The sequence below is a fragment of the Ochotona princeps genome, chromosome 9 (assembly GCF_030435755.1).
Source record: "Ochotona princeps isolate mOchPri1 chromosome 9, mOchPri1.hap1, whole genome shotgun sequence".
NCBI classification, from domain to species: Eukaryota; Metazoa; Chordata; class Mammalia; order Lagomorpha; family Ochotonidae; genus Ochotona; species Ochotona princeps.
Window position 1 is genome coordinate 79,317,638 of NC_080840.1, and position 15,877 is coordinate 79,333,514.

A 15,877-nucleotide genomic window follows, 5' to 3' on the forward strand; every position below is an offset into this window, starting at 1 on the left:
TCCCAAATGCTTTGGGATCCTGCGTCCTTCTGGGAGACATGGAGGAGGTTCCTGGCTCCTGGCTCCGGATCGGCACAGCACCGGCCGTTGTGTTCAATTGGGGAGTGAATCATCTGAGGGACGATATTCCCTCTGTGTCTCTCCTATCTGTATATCTGACTTTGTAATAAAAATAAATAAATCTTTTTTTAAAAAGTCCAAATCTAATTAATTCTCTTCTTTCCAGGTAGCCCCCTCTGAACCTGTCATTTGCTGTGAGTAATGAAATTTTCTTCTTTGTCAACATACCAGGATTTTTGTTGCCTGAGCTTGTTTTATTGTCATGCTTCCTTCTCAGTCTCTACTGTTGCACCCCTCTCATTTCCTGTTTGTTTTTGTTGTTGTTGTTGTTGTGTTTTGTTTCCCTTTTCCTCTGAAAATGTCATTCCCCTACTCTCCACTTCACTATCACCCCCCAACCTCCCCTCCCACCCCCAGTCCTTCTCCAGTCCGCTGTCCTGTGGGCGCCCCTCACATGTGCGAGAGGGGCAGTGTGCCGTTAATGGCCGTGCCGGGCACCGGGCTGCTCTGGTAGTGCTGCGACATGTGCACTCACCTGGGGCTGGCGGGCTCTGGCACCTCTGCACCGGGGAGGTACACGATGATCTTGTTCTGGAGGTCCCCAGCCTGGCAGGGTGCCCTGGAGTGGGAGGAAGAGGTAACCAGCAGTGGGAGCGGGGGCTGGAACTGGTTTTGGACTTGACTACTGAGCCCATGGAGCTCAGTACCATTGCGGGGGTGCCATGCTGCAAGTAGGACATGCTGTGGGTAGGACTGCCGTTCATGTAGGTCTGTGAGCTGGTCATGGAGTTGTACTGCAGCGTGCTCACGTCATAGCGATGCATGGGCTGCATCTGAGCCAAGCCATGCGCATTGAGGCCCCGGTGCTGCAGGCAGCCCAGCTGGTCCTGCATCATGCTGTAGCTGCCATTGCTCCAGGCCTTCACGAGCGCATAGCTGTCCATGCGCTGGTTCACGCCCGCGCCCAGGCGGGTGCCCACCTGAACCCCGCTGGCCATGCTGTTGCTGCTGGGGGCCAGCAGCCCTCTGGGCTGAGTGTACTTATCCTTCTCCATGAGAGTCTTGGTTTTCCGCCTTGACCAATATTTATAATCCAGGTTCTCCTTCTTGTGCAGTGCCCTCAGCCGCTTGGCCTTCACGATGAACTGAACGGCCGCTTCGCCATCTCCGACTGTTTTCCACTCAGTACTCAGACAGTTGCTGATCTCAGACTTGTGCATCTTGGGGTTCTCCTGGCCCATCTTGCGACTTTGCCCACGGGACCACACCATGAAGGTGTTCCTGGGCCTTTAGGTTGCCATTGCCGACCGCCGCTGCCAGGGCGTTGCCATGGCCGCTGCCCCCCCCCCGGAATTCGGCAGTGGGCCCAGCACCTTGAGCTTCGTCTCAAGCGGGCGCTGTGCGCGTGGGCCCGGCAGATGAAGGCCAGAGACCCTCGGCCAGAGATCCTTGGCACGACGGGATCTGGGGGGCGGGGGGCCGCAGGAGGAGGAGGAGGATGTGTAGGGGAGGCTGGCGGGCGAGGGGTGATTGGGGATCACGGGTTCCGAGAGGAGACCAGGTGGAGGAGAGCAACTTGGGGAGGGGAGGAAGGAAGGGGACAGAGGAGAGAGAGAGAGAGAGAAGCGAACTGGAATCGGGTTAAAAAAAGCAGTGTTTCCCTCCACCTCGGGCCCATGCCGCCGCCACCAACTGCGATTATTATTATTATTGTTGTTGTGATTATTTTTTTGGAAAGGCTTAAGCCCTTGACTCAAACTTCTTTCTGCCTTTCTTTCTCTCCTCTTCTTGTTCCCTCAGTCCTTAAAGAGGCAGCAAACTACTGTCCCCCTTTTGCACTCTTTTCTCTGCCTTTACAACCCCTGATACTTTTTTGAACAAGTTAATAGACAGCCGTGCGAGCGCTGATTCTAATCCTGGGAGTCCTGCTTCGCATCCAGTTTCCTGCTTGTGGCCTGGGAAAGCCTTGGGACCCTGCACACATGTGGGAGACCTGGAGGAAGTTCCTGGCTCCTGGCTCCGGATCCGCAAGCATCAGCCTTTGTGGTCACTTGGGGAATGAATCGTTGTACAGAAGAGCTTCCTCGCTGTCTCCCCTCCTATCTGTATACCTGACTTTGCAATAAAAATAAGCTAAATCTTAAAAAAGAGAGTTGTATTTAATCAGGCACAAACATTGCTCTTAGGGCACAAGAGGCTAGGAATTCTTAAGTTTACATTTAGAAAATCGGCAAAGGGCGTAGACATGTTTCAGATGATAGAAAATTATTAGATAGGCTAAGGAATAGAGAGCAGATTACAGAAAAAGTGAGGGGCCAGGAAGTCAGCAGGGAGGTACTTGGAGAACCCCTGCACACAGGGAAGAGGTGACCACAGCTGAGCGGTGTTTAGGCAACAGAACCCAGTTGCCACTGGTGAGCTGTGATCCGGACTCAAAGGACAACCAGGGATCCAGAAGCAGCCACAGATCAGTCCTTGCAGCAGCCAGGTGGGAGCTTGGGTTCACATGGGGAGCTCGGGAAGTGAAGACAGGCTGGGACTGGCCAATCGTGCCAAATACTTTGGATGTGGGGAGAAAGGCACCCTCCTTCACTGCTGGTGGGAGTGTAGGCTAATTCAACCACTGTGGAAATAAGTATGGAGAGTGCTTGGAGAATTGCAAATAAATCTGCCATATGACCCAGCTATCCTGCTGCTGGGAATATACCCAATGGAAATGAAATTTGCATATGAGAAGGGGATATGTAATCCTATCTACAGTAGCACAAGCTACAATAGCAAATACATGGAAATAATCTAGATGTGCATCCAAAGAAGAGTGGTTAAAGAAACTGTGGTACATCTACTCCATGGAATATTATTCAGCTATTAAGAATGAAATCATTCTATTTACAACCAGGTGGTCCCAACTAGAGACCACTATGCTCAGTGAAATGACTCAGTCACAGAAGAACAAATATCATATATTCTCTCTTATATAAGGAAACCAGTGTGGAATGTGTAACTTCAATAATCCAATTGGTACTGTTTTTGTTTTGTTTTGGCTGCATCCCATGTGTTTTGAAGTTTATTATTTCAGTTTTATTTATTCCAAATACTCTCTCTCTCTCTCTCTTTATTTTAAGATGTATTTATCTTTATTGCAAAGTTGGATATACAGAGAGGAGGAAAGACAGAGAGGAAGATCTTCCTTCTGATCATTCATTCCCCAAGTGAGCACAATGGCCGGTGCTGTGCTGATCCAGAGCCAGGAGTCAGGAACCAGGAACTTCCTCAGGTCTACCACCTGGGTGCAGGGTCCCAAGGCTTTGGGCCATCCTTGACTGCATTCCCAGGCCACAAGCAGGGAGCTGGATGAGAAGTGGATCAGCTGGGATTAGAACTGGTGCCCATATAGGATCCCAGCAAAAATACTCTTTTCTCTTGTCGAATTCATTGCCAGCTCATGGACTATATGATGGCATCATTTTTCCCAAGAGACTTTTGCATCTCCTTCTTATCACCCATGTGTTGGTTATTCAGTGGTGTGTTTTTTCATGGAACTGTAGTTTGTTATTGTCATTGTTGTTGTTGAGGCTGTTGTTCTAGCTCATACCAGTTGTTGACCTTGTTTCATGGTTTCTCAATTACGGAAATGTATAGTGATGGGGTAGTGGGGCCTACCATATTCAGATGTGGGGATACAATGCAACATGCATCCCTGTATCCAGATTAAAGATGGATTCCCAATGAAACTCCGGGAAAAGTGTAGAGAACGGGATGCTGGACGGTTTGAGTGTCTGCTCTGGCAATGTTTGGGTACACTTAAATAAGAGACTGATGGAATTCCAATTTCTCATGGAGGATTGTACCACTGGAGTAAAATGGGGAAAATCTGTCAGGGGTGGGACTTTGGGGGAAAATACCAGTCAATATGAAATTGTAACACATAATTCAAATATTCAAAATTAAATATATGTATATATAAAAGAAAAAGAGAAGTGAAACGCTTGATATGCTTTTTATACCCTATGTTAATCTTCAGTGGCTCAGGGGAGCAGATAAATCTTCCTCCTTCTTAGAATGTGTGAGGAAGAAGTTAAATGCAATCTGTCAAGATTGTAACAGGTAATTTACAGACACAGACTCGAATCTGCATTTGACATTAGCAAAAACTATAAAGACATACAGTGGGATCCAAGAGTGATCCTGGATCCTGACAGCCTCTTAACAGGAGGTCATATGCACAGAGCAGTAGGGGATCCCAGAGACTCCCAGTACATCACCAAGAAATATCAATATGTGTACCAAGGACTATATCACAACTGCCAAGGAGATCACAGGGAATTGGGGAACCCTCATAGGCCAAAAACTCTGAGGTCAACTATTACCTATCAGATTTCCCACATTGGATGGAAGAAGCCCAGATCCTTCCTCACAGGATCTAACGTCATCAGAGCAACAGACAGGAGCCTTGAGCAGTCCTCAGAAACAGAAGAACAGTAAACTTCTATCAGGACTCAGGAGAGGAGCTTTTTCTGGTCTTTACTTAGTTCTAACTTTGGCTCTCCATCCTCTCTTGCAATGGCCATCAGGGTCGCTCTGTAAACCCACCCACCCCCCCAAAAAAAAAAATTAGATCAGATAGACAGAGACAGACCAATAAGAAAAGCTTAGAACAGTTAGGAAAAAGTCAGCTTGGACTTCCATATACCTTACTAGGTAGAACACAAAGATCAGTTACTCCACACTAAGGTATAGAAGCTTTCTCTGCACACCCCACCTAAAATTGCTCTGTGCTGGATAGTTCACATATGGCTATGAAAGTTATAAGCCTGCTTGGACTATCCTAAATTTTGCAAAGTTCAGTAAAAATCACACTTGAATACTATAAACTGCTAAATATAAAAATGAAAATAGACATGAGCCAGCTGAATCATGCCATATAACCATTTTAAGGCTTTTAGCAACTGACTGTGTATATACTACAATTGAGATGTAATGAAGTAGTTACAGGATGTGATTAAGAACTTGCAATTTCTAACAAATGGGTCACTCAATACCATGTTAATTAACTTCATGATGTTGTGAATTTCCATGTTTCTTTCTGTTGTTGAAGTTGTGTAGTGGCTTTTCATTGAAGGGGATGATATTCTGCCAGCTCCACTTTTGTACCAAGGAGGGTCACCCAATGAAACTGTTGAATTTAACTGGACAATGGGATGCTGGACTCTCTCCATGGATTTTGCCCACAATGACAGAATCATGGCTGGATATGAACTGTGCCCCTGTAGCAATATGGAGGAATTCAATATGGGGGGATGGCTGAGGAGGGATTGCGGGAATCCCAGAGCCTATTATACCGTGTCATAAAATGAAATAATAATTTACAAAAGAAAATATTTATCTCACTTAAATAAAAAGAAAATTTTAAAAATTTTATTTTATTTTTAGAGCACAGTCAGTTATACAGAGAGGAGGAAAGACACTGTGGAAGATATTCCATCCAATGGTTCACTTTCCAAGTGACCGCAATGGCCGGTGTTGGGCCAATCCAAAGCCAGGATACAAGAACCTCCTACAGGACTCCCATGCGGGTGCAGGGTCCCAAGACTTTGGGTCATCATCCTCCACTGCTTTCCCAGGCCACAAGCGGGAGCAGTATAGAAAGCAGGACTGCCGGGATTAGAACTGGTGCCCATAGGGGATCCTGGTGCTTTCAAGGTGAGGACTTTAGCTGCTAGGCCTCTACGCTCAAAATTTAAGGCGTAGAAATCTAGTTGAATGTTTATTACTTTTGGAGGGCTCTGTTCTAGCAAGTTACTGAACAAGCTTGGCAAGTAACATTTTGTTTTGTTTTGTTTATAAGTAGATGTTACTTAGCTTATCCTGTACCCCATCCCTCTGGATTAGGGGTGGGTGTGGGTGAAGCATACAAAAATAGAAGAAAATGCTTAAATATTGGAAAAACTAGTTTCAAGCAGAGGAAGAGGGAGGAGGAGGGGGAGAAGTGGTTGTGGCCGCTCAGATTCTCTGTGAGGAAAGCTAGCTAGGGAACTTCAGACAGAGGAGGGTGAAGGAAGGAGTGAGATGTGAGAAGTAGGTGGAGCCCAGTGTGACTTAGATGGGAGAGAGTGGAGGGAAATATTGATTATTGGTCACGCAGTTCATTATCATTTACATGCAAGTAGCTTATGCTGTAGGCACAAGGAATATCCAAGTGGCTGCAATGGCCAGAGCTGAGCTGATCCTAACCTAGGAGCCAGGAACTTCTTCCAGGTTTCCAATACCAGCAAAATTTCCAAGGCTAATCCCAGTAGGTGAGGATCCATTAATAGCCTCAAATGAGAGTTTGCATATACTGAAAACTAGCTATTGTGGCAATCTGTTAACAAAATTAGCGAAAATTAGGGGGTCTGGCACAATCACTCAGTAGCTAAAGTGTTAGCTTGCAAAAGCTGGGATCCCATATTGGTGCCTGTTCATTCGTAGCTGCTCCACTTCCCATCCTGCTCCCTGCGTGTGGCATGGGAAAGCAGTTGAGGATGGTATAAAGCCTTCAGACCCTGCACAAACATAAAATACCTGGATGAGACTCTTGACTTCAGATCAACTCAATTCTGGCTGTTGTGTCCACTTGTGAAAAGAACCAGCAGAGGCAAGATTCATTTCTTTGTCTCTCCTTCTCTATGTAAATCTGTCTTTAAATAAATAAATAAATAAATAAATAAATAAATAAATAAATAAATAAATAAACATCAAAATAAAAAATAGTAAAAGTCATTAAGAAAGAAATGCTTTGCAAATAACCCATTTCTGGGATATAAACATCACCCTTCATAAAACTTGTAATCATTCACACGATTATGGGAAGAATTTCTGAAATACTTAGAATTTTATTTTAAAACAGGGCCCAGCACAGTAGCTTAGTGGCCTAAGTCCTTGCTTTGTTCCTGCTGGTATTGCATTTGGGTACCAGTTCTAATCCCAGCAACCCTATTTCCCATGCAGCTCCCTGGTCATGGCCTTGGAATGCAGTTTAGGACAGCCCAAACCCTTGGATCCCTACAGCTGTGTGGGAGAACTGAAAGAAGATCTAGGCACCTGGCTTCAGACTGGCGCAACACCGACCATTGCAGCTGATTGGGGAGTGAATCAGTGGATGAAGACCTTCCTCTCTGTCTCTCCTTCTCTCTGTATGTCTGACTTTCTCTCTGTGTGTTTAAATTTTTTTTAAAACATTCAGTTATTTTTATTTGAAAGAAAAGTACACACACACACACACACACACACACACAGAGGTCTTATCTCTTTACATTTGTTGGCTCACTCCTCAAAGAGAAAGGAATGGAGAATGGAGGGATGGCAGGAGCATGCCCTCCCAGGTGCATTAGCATGAAGCTGGATGAGAATTGGAGTAGCTAGGACATGAACCAGCACTGTAGTATGGGATGCTGGCATTATAAGGAGCAGCTTAATCTGCTTCGACTGTAATGTCTGCCCCTAAGTAACCTATCCTTAAATGCCAACTGCACAATTAGTTATCTACTTTAACCAAGTGATATGTTATAATATATAAAATCTTGATACATGTTAATAGAATCTGTCACTTAAGTACTTTCTTGTTCAACTAAATATTTTTTTATTAAATTTATTCATTAATTACATTGTGTTGTAATTACATAGAATCTGGGATTCTCCCCCCCACCCTCCCCCCATGGTGGGTTCTTCCACCCCACTGCATAACCATAGTTCAAGTTTAGCTGAAATTCCCTCCCTGCAAGAATATTTTTAAAGATAATTCATTTCTATTTACCTGACAGCCAAAGGCTTAATAGCCTAGTAGATACAAAGTTCACAACAAAAGTAAAAAAAAAAAAAAAAAAAAAATAGGGAGTCAGCATTGTTGCTTAGTTGGTTAAGCTACTGCCTGAGATTCTGACACTATAAACACTCCCCTTTTTAACTTAGCTTCCTTATTTCTGATCTAGCTTGCTGTGAATGTGCTTAGGAAAGCAGTGGAGGATGACCCAAGTACTTGGACCCCTGCATCCATGTGGGAGACCAGAATGGAACTCCTGGTTTTGGCATGGCCCATCCTTGGCTGTTATGGCCATGTGGGAAGTCAATCAGCAGATGAAAGATGTTTCTCTTTGTTTCTATTTCCTCTCTGCAACTCGGCCTTGCAACTATAAAAACGCTTTATTATTTTTTTAAGTAAAAAGGACATAGTTCAGGAAATAGCTACTTAGTTTGAGTATATTATGTTAGGATCTGTTTCTTTGGGCCAGTTCAAAATGAACTACAATGTACCCTTTTTCCCACAAAAAATTTTAAAATATCCCTTAAAAAGATGTTTTAGAACATAAACCAAAAGTCACAAATTGTGGAAACTGAGGCACAGAAATACATATATGATCGCTTGTCGGCCTTTTGGCTAAGATCAAGTGTAGAAATACATATATAGTGCATAAAATGTGAAATGCAGATAAAATATGAATTACATCTATCACTGCAAGTTGTCTTTTGCTAGACTGAATCTGGACATGTCCTCTTCTGGCTGTGTCTTTTTTTTTTTTTTTTTTAAAGATTTATTTATTTTATTACAGAGTCAGATATACAGAGAGGAGGAGAGACAGAGAGGAAGATCTTCCCTCCGATGATTCACTCCCCAAGTGAGCTGCAACGCTCTTCTGGCTGTGTCTTACACATTTTTGTGATTGTGTAATCTGCACTTTAAAAAGTAAAATGAACTGGGCGCGGCAGCGTGGCCTAGCGGCTTAAGTCCTCACCTTGAACGCGCCGGGAATCCCACATGGGCGCCGGTTCTAATCCCGGCAGCTCCACTTCCCATCCAGCTCCCTGCTTGTGGCCTGGGAAAGCAGTTGAGAACGGCCCAGTGCATTGGGACCCTGCACCCGTGTGGGAGACCCGGAAGAAGTTCCAGGTTCCCGGCTTTGGATCGGCACGCACCGGCCGTTGTGGTCACTTGGGGAGTGAATCATTGGACGGAAGATCTTCCTCTCTGTCTCTCCTCCTCTCTGTATATCTGACTTTGAAAGAAAATAAATAAATTTTTTTTAAAAAGTGAAATGAACTAATGGAAAAAACTGCCAATATAAAGAAGAAAAGTAGCAGACTAATGAAAATTCGGTGAGGTGTATCTGCAGACTATTGTCCTACATTTCTTGTTTCCAAACTTGATCAGGAAGCAGGGAGGGAAGGAGAGGCTAGGAGGTGGAGTGATGTGAGAGGTGACAGGAGCCCCTGCTGTTGGAAGGCTCAAGCTGCAAGAGAGGAGGCCACTTCCAGCCTGAGGTGAAGCCCCGCCCCTCACTCCCCCTCCCTCAAGAATCCTACCTACCTGCCCCTCTACCCTTTGTGATGCTGATTGGCTGCGCATTGTGATGTCATGCATAGTCAAGGTCTGTGGGATTGGTCCAATCAGGGAGCCCCGAGGAAGCCCAGTGGAAGCAGGCGGGAGGTTGTTGTGGGGCGCCGCCATAGCCGCGTTGCTGGTTGTGCTGGTGGAGAGGCGCAGATGGCTGAGCCAGTGCTGCCCTGTGAGCTCCCTCCCCGCAGGAGCCTCTGCAGGACCCCCGACTCGTCAGAAGCTGGGAAGGGTGAGTGTGTGAGAGCATCTCCGGAGGCCCTGGGGCGGGCGGGGGCCAGGAGGGGGACCTTGGGGTCCTCACTCTGCAGCACTGACCTTGAACACTAGGACTCCCAGTTGAAGCCATTGTGCAGTGAGGAGGGGGGAGTGCCCAGGGACAGTTCGACCTTCACGTTGGGCAGGATTTCCTTTTTTCTGTATTTAAAGCTTTTTGTTGTTGTTGGTTTTTGTTGTTGTTGTTGTTGTCCTAATTTTTTTTTGAGTTGATGAAGAGCGTCTCAGGCCCCAGCTCAGGCCTCAGTGAAGCTCCTCCTAAGGGTCTGGGGCAGTTTTCTTGTTGCTGACACCAGAGCAGCACAGACTCCAGCAGTTAGAACAAACAGCCTTGTTTTCCTCCGAGTTGTGCTGCAAGGTTGTGGGGCAGCATGTGGTGCTGGCGCTGTGCTTGGCAGAGGCCTGGGGTGGCACAGTGACCTTGTAGACGAAGCCAAGGGAGTGCACGGGGACTCACGCAAAGGGGTTTCTCTAGAAGAACCTGAAAAAGGAGCTGTGAAGGCAGCACTACTGATTTATCCTGATGGCTTCTGATATGTTGTCACCCATTCCCTTAAATTCTCACAATTGTGATTAAATGTCCCCATGAGTTGTAGAAGGAATAAGTCAGGTTCAGTAGAGAGCATTAAGGCAGGAAATAAATCTGAATGTACAGAACTCTTGCCTCAATGCCAAGTGCTGCTCTCTGCCCTGAAAAATCACAACAGGAGTCACTATTTCCCACAAGATACAATTCAGCAAGTTGTTTTCTTTTTTTCCCCCTATCTCACACAATAAGCATTAGCTCTTTAAAAGAACTGTTTGCTGTGAACAGTAGGCATGGGAGAAAAGCAGTGAATGCCCACCTGACACAGCACAGGAAGGCATCACTGCCCTGTGTGGGTGTGTGACAGTGGTTAAGATGACATTGGGACTCCTGTGTCTCCATCAGAATGGCTGGGTTTCAGTTCTGTGCAAATGCAGTGTGCAGCTAATGTCCAGGCTGGGAGGCAGCAGACAGCGGCTTGCGTACCAGTGTGAAAAAGTTGACTTATTGCTGGTGTTGTGGCTGTTACAGACATGTGGGAAGTGACAGAGTGGAGGAAAAAGTCTGCCTGTAAGTAAGAAAAAACTAAATTAAGCTGTTGGAAACGTCTCAAGTTTCGATCCCCCATTGAAACAGTTATATGGTTCTCACTACACTCTTTTTTATTTTCTGAGTTTCAAAATACTTGTAACAAACAAACATGTCTATCTTATCCTCTGGCTCACTAATTCCCCCTGAAAGATAGCAGTAGAATGGGGGTCGCCATTCAGAGTGGCAGCTGATGCCCTAAAACTGGAGGGCATCTGTTGTGTTCCATTTAGTTCATATAGTTAACCCCTTGGAGCATTAATATTTTCTTTGCCCATCCAGAGCTCCATTTCTTGGTGACATATTAATGTCATCTAAAGAAATGATTGATGCATTCTGGGTCCTCTCATCCTTGGCTACCTAGGGAGTAAAACCTTGGCAAAGACCCAGGTAACTCCTAGGGTAGTGAGTTTGGGATACACAGCAGTTTCACTTTGCATCCACAGATTGGTTTAGTCAGAGGATAATTTGTACTAGTAAAGAATCATTGTGAAGGTGAAATTTTGATATCCTAGAGCACTTCTCAATTTTTGAGTGTATTTGTGACTGGTTTCATAAGTCGTTCCAGCAAATATTGCAGTGGTCTGATTCTGGTGGCAGAAAGGGTACAAAAAGTTGTGAGTGTATTTGGATTAAGAAAAAGTATAATTTGTGCTCAATGTCTGGAATAACAGTCTTTTTAAAAGTTTCATTTTATTTTTATTTGGAAAGCAGATACACAGAGAGGAGAGACAGAGAGGAAGATCTTCTGCTCATTGATTCAGTCCTGAAGGGACTGCAAAGGCCTGAGCTGCGCCGATCCAAAATCAAGAGCCCAGAGCCTCTTCTGAGTCTCCCACGTGGGTGCACATTCCCAAGGCTTTCCGTTGTCCTCCACTGCTTTCCCAGGCCAGATGCAGGGAGTTGAATGGGAAGCACGGTCATTGGGATTAAAACCAGCACGTGCATGGGATCCTGGCCCATGCAAGCAGAGGATGTTATTGCTGGAATACTGACATGGGCCCCTAGATAGCTTCTTAAAAGGGGCAAAAGACCAGAAAGAACTGACACCTGCTATGTACTAACATTAACCTGCACCTGTGTATCAAGATTCAGCTTGACCCTGAAGCCTGTACTAACTGCAGATGATGAAATAATTGAAGTGTGTTATGATTAGTTGTTGGTATTAAATTGGTATTAAGTAAGTTTAACATATCTGATGTTAAAAGAAAATCACAGAGACCACAGTGTTTACTTGATCTGAAATGTGTTATTCCATCAGAGAGCTAAGATGCTGGAGGAGACTCTGCAGGCTGTGAGGAGTTCTCAGGTCCATAGTGCCACATTTCTGGCTCCTTAGGATTCCCTCAGTCAGGGCAGTGAACCCCCCTGGGCACTGTGTCCTCAGTGAGAGTGATCCCCAAGGCCTGGGACCTGGGGAAGCTGCTGAGTGTGGGTCTCTCTGTGAAGTGTAAGCAGGCTGCTTCCCAGATCTCATTCTCTGTCATGTCCTGGTGCTTTGTTTTCTGGTTTGCTCACTTCATGGCTGAGCCACTGCAAGTTGCATCTGTAGCCAGCCTGCCTGCCCCGCATGCCACTTCAGACTCAAGAGGTTCTTCCGGCATCCCCAACAACCCTAAACTTCATGCCGGCCCTTCCAGGCAGGGCTGGGCTATGCTGGCCCACAGTGTGTCTCTAGTATGCTCCCTCCCATAAGCCCACTGCACCAGGGCTTGGTGGTCTCACCCAGCACCCTATGTGCTCAGAGCTGCCCTTGCCTGCTCCAAGACAACTCTGTCTGCATCCCCAGTGTCCCTTCTCAGGCCACCCTGTCACCCCGCAGGCTGCTCTAGGGCTAAGTCGTCTTTGCCAGAGCAACCTGCTCCACAGCAGGTACACCCCGCCAACCTGCTGGCGTTGGATCCAGGCCCAGGCTGTTAGGCTGCATCCACCCCCTGCCTACATCCCCAGTGTGCCTGTATCACACCCGCCCAGTCCACAGCTTTATAGCCAAGCTGGTTTGGCCACCTACTTCTTCAGACAGCTTCTTGCCCACCAGCCATTGCCACGCTCGATAGCCTGGGCTGGTCTCTGCCTTCCCTGCACCCACACCCCACCCAACACAATGACCTCTTGTCCCGGATGGAGCCAGCCTGCCTGGGCCAGAGTACATGGACCCCAACATTCATGCATCACATTCTGCCTGTGTTCCAACACCACCCCCCTCCCCCAGCGCCTACACTTCCCCTAGCACTCCTGCCTTGGTCAGTGACATGGTGTCTGCATCAGTCTGCTCACTTGCCTGCAACTCCAGAGCCAGGTCCGCTTGCCCTGCACCCACCATGCATCTCCCACATCCCTACCACACCCGCTTTCCAAGGCCAAGTTGGGGACTGGGTTCTTCCAGTGGTAGATCCTGCTTCCATCCACCCCCTGCCTCCCACCGGGTCAGGGACTGGAGTATTCCAGGGGTCCTGCTTTTCCCCTCCCTCCCCTCCCCTTGCCCTCTACCCCAGCCCCTGAATGTCAGTGCTATAATCTTGAAAAGTGGGTCAAGCTTTCCTGTGTGTAGTGTCCTCTGTTTTTGTTCTGTGACTCTTGTCTTTGCTGCCTCTCTGCGTGGCTGCATGTGGTGACTCATCACCCTTACTCTGTTGGTGCTTGTGAGATGAACTCCAGTGCCACTTCCTGTGTGACTTCATCCCACAGCCTGCTATGACCCAGCGCAGGGTTTGACCTAGGGCCCCCTCAGGTCATGGTGGGCACCTGCACCTTTGTGGATGACGTGAACTGATTCAGCCTGTTCTCTCCCTGACCCATCCCAGTCCACACTAGTGCAAAGGAAGACTACAACCATTTCCTGATCAGAATGCAGCCCCCATTGCAGCCCACGAACACCTTGGTGGGAACCTCAACCCAGCTAGGGTGTCCGCCTAGCTCCCCAACTGGGCCTGTTCCCAGCCATAGATCATGCGCTTGCCAGTGGTTGCTCTGACTCAGCTTGGCTCAGCCCCTCGCCTGTCCTGGCCTCTGCCTTAGACACTGTGGCTTAGTGTCCCTGACTCACACAGACCAGTAGGTGCAAGAGCCTAGCTCAGCATGACCTGTGCTCCATCCTGGTTTCTAGTTTCGCTTGTAAGCTAATGTTTGCGCAGTCCTGCCCAGTACATCCCATTCCATTAACAATTTATCCATTAGCCAGCTGTTGGAGCTATTTTGTCCAGCTTGTCTGACCCCCAGGTCTGGACCATATGTTCACCAATGAGAGCTATGACTCGCCAGGGGAGTTTCTCAAGTTTCTCCACTTGATCCACTCCCAGACCCAGTTCTCATACATGCCAAAGGGTTTTAGGCCAGTGCCCAGTGCAGTCTGGCCTTCCTTTTGGCTGTGCATGAGCTGGTGAGTGTTGCAGCTTGGCCCACCCCACACCCTAATCAGGATGCGCATTTGGGTGCTGCTGCCTTGACCAGTCCAGATCGTTGTGGGTTCCTTTACCTGTGGTTGATGGCAAGCTCCTTGGTCACACCTAGCTTAGTCCATCACCACCCTAACTCTTGAGCTAACCAGTAGGGCTAGAATTTCCACAGGGTTTGGCCCACACATTCCCCACAGAATCTAGCCCTGGATATGGTTTTCGAGTGCTGGTTAATGTCATGGCCCTGCCATGAATCAGTCTGCTGATTCATCATCATGTCAGATAATAGGATATCCTGCTGGACAAGCCCCATGCCTTAGCTTTTGCATGAACTGGTGTAAGGTGCTCAGCATTTTTAAGTGATTACAAGGTCTTCAAAGGAAGAGTTACCGTCATTGGGAATCTTTAGGATAGATTCAAATCCCAGAAGCACAGTGGGTTCAACCTGGAGCTACCTAAGCAGTGCATCAAATAACCAAACCCCCAGAGCCCATGTCCAGGCGGCCAGCAGGCAAAGCCTGGCGCACAGGCAGGCCTGGGGACAGCTCACCTCATGCACGTGGTGGCTGGAGTCAGGGATCTATGCATGAGACCCCCTGTCCTGACACCCACTAGCAGCCAGCAGGCTGCAGGAAGTTTGAACCCCCAAGCCCAAGGTAGCGCCCCTCCCCAGTCCCATCTACTGCTCAATGAGGACAGTGTGTGGGCCTAGGGCCAGACCCGCCCAGCCCTGGAGACACCACCTCCATACACTTACCCCGAAGGAAGCAGCTCCCTGAGCCTGCACAGGCCTGGGGACAGCTCTCCAAGTGCACGCAGTGGCTGGCATCAGGGATCCCAGCATGAGATGCCCTGGCCTGAGACCCTGCAATTCAATATTGATACAACAATACTAATTTGTAGCTCTTACTCAGCAATACATTATAAACATTTTTTATCTTAAAAGTTTTAGAGGCTTTGACAGTGGTTTTTGGATATTACTTTTTTTTAAGTTTTATTGGAAAAGCAGAAATACAGAGAGGAAGAGAGACAGAGAGGAAGATCTTCCGTCTGATGGTTCACTCACCAAGTGGCCACAATGGCCAGAGTTGAGCCAGTCTGAAGCCAGAAGCCAGGAGCTTCTTCCAGGTCTCCCATGCAGGTGCAGGGTCCCAAAGCTTTGGGCTGTGCTCAACTGCTTTCCCAGGTCATAAGCAGGGAGGTGGATGGGAAGTGGGGGCTTCCAGGATTAGACACACTGCCAGTATGGGATCCCGGCGCATTCACAGTGAGGACTTTAACTGCTATGCTATTGCACTGGGCCCCTTGGATATTACTGTATTCCTTTTCTTTTACATAATGGTTCCTCTGTGGCTTGACATTTCAATTGTACTACAGAGTTTCATAACCAGTTATGATACTGGTGTTTGGAATGTGCTCATCGTATTGAAATTCTGTTGTTTGTTCTGGTTGATACAAGTCATTTCAGCCTTAGCTGGGCTGCAGTTTCAGTCCAGTATGTTTCCCCATGTTTGGTTTCAGTGGCTTAGCAGGCTCTCTCTTTAAAACTGCTTATTACTAGGGAATTTACAATAGAAACCAAATTGATCACATTCACCCTTCTGCTTGTTTCTAGTTCTCCTCCAGTTGACTAGGACATGGTGTGGTGCCGAGGTCTCCTGG

The 15,877-nt window shown here is 47.2% G+C and overlaps 1 pseudogene; it reads right to left on the reverse strand.

Moving 5' to 3' along the window:
* Positions 1 to 510: 510 nt before the first annotated feature.
* LOC131481126 (transcription factor SOX-2-like) lies at positions 511 to 9,544 on the reverse strand (annotated as a pseudogene).
* Between the last annotated feature and the right edge of the window lie 6,333 nt (positions 9,545 to 15,877).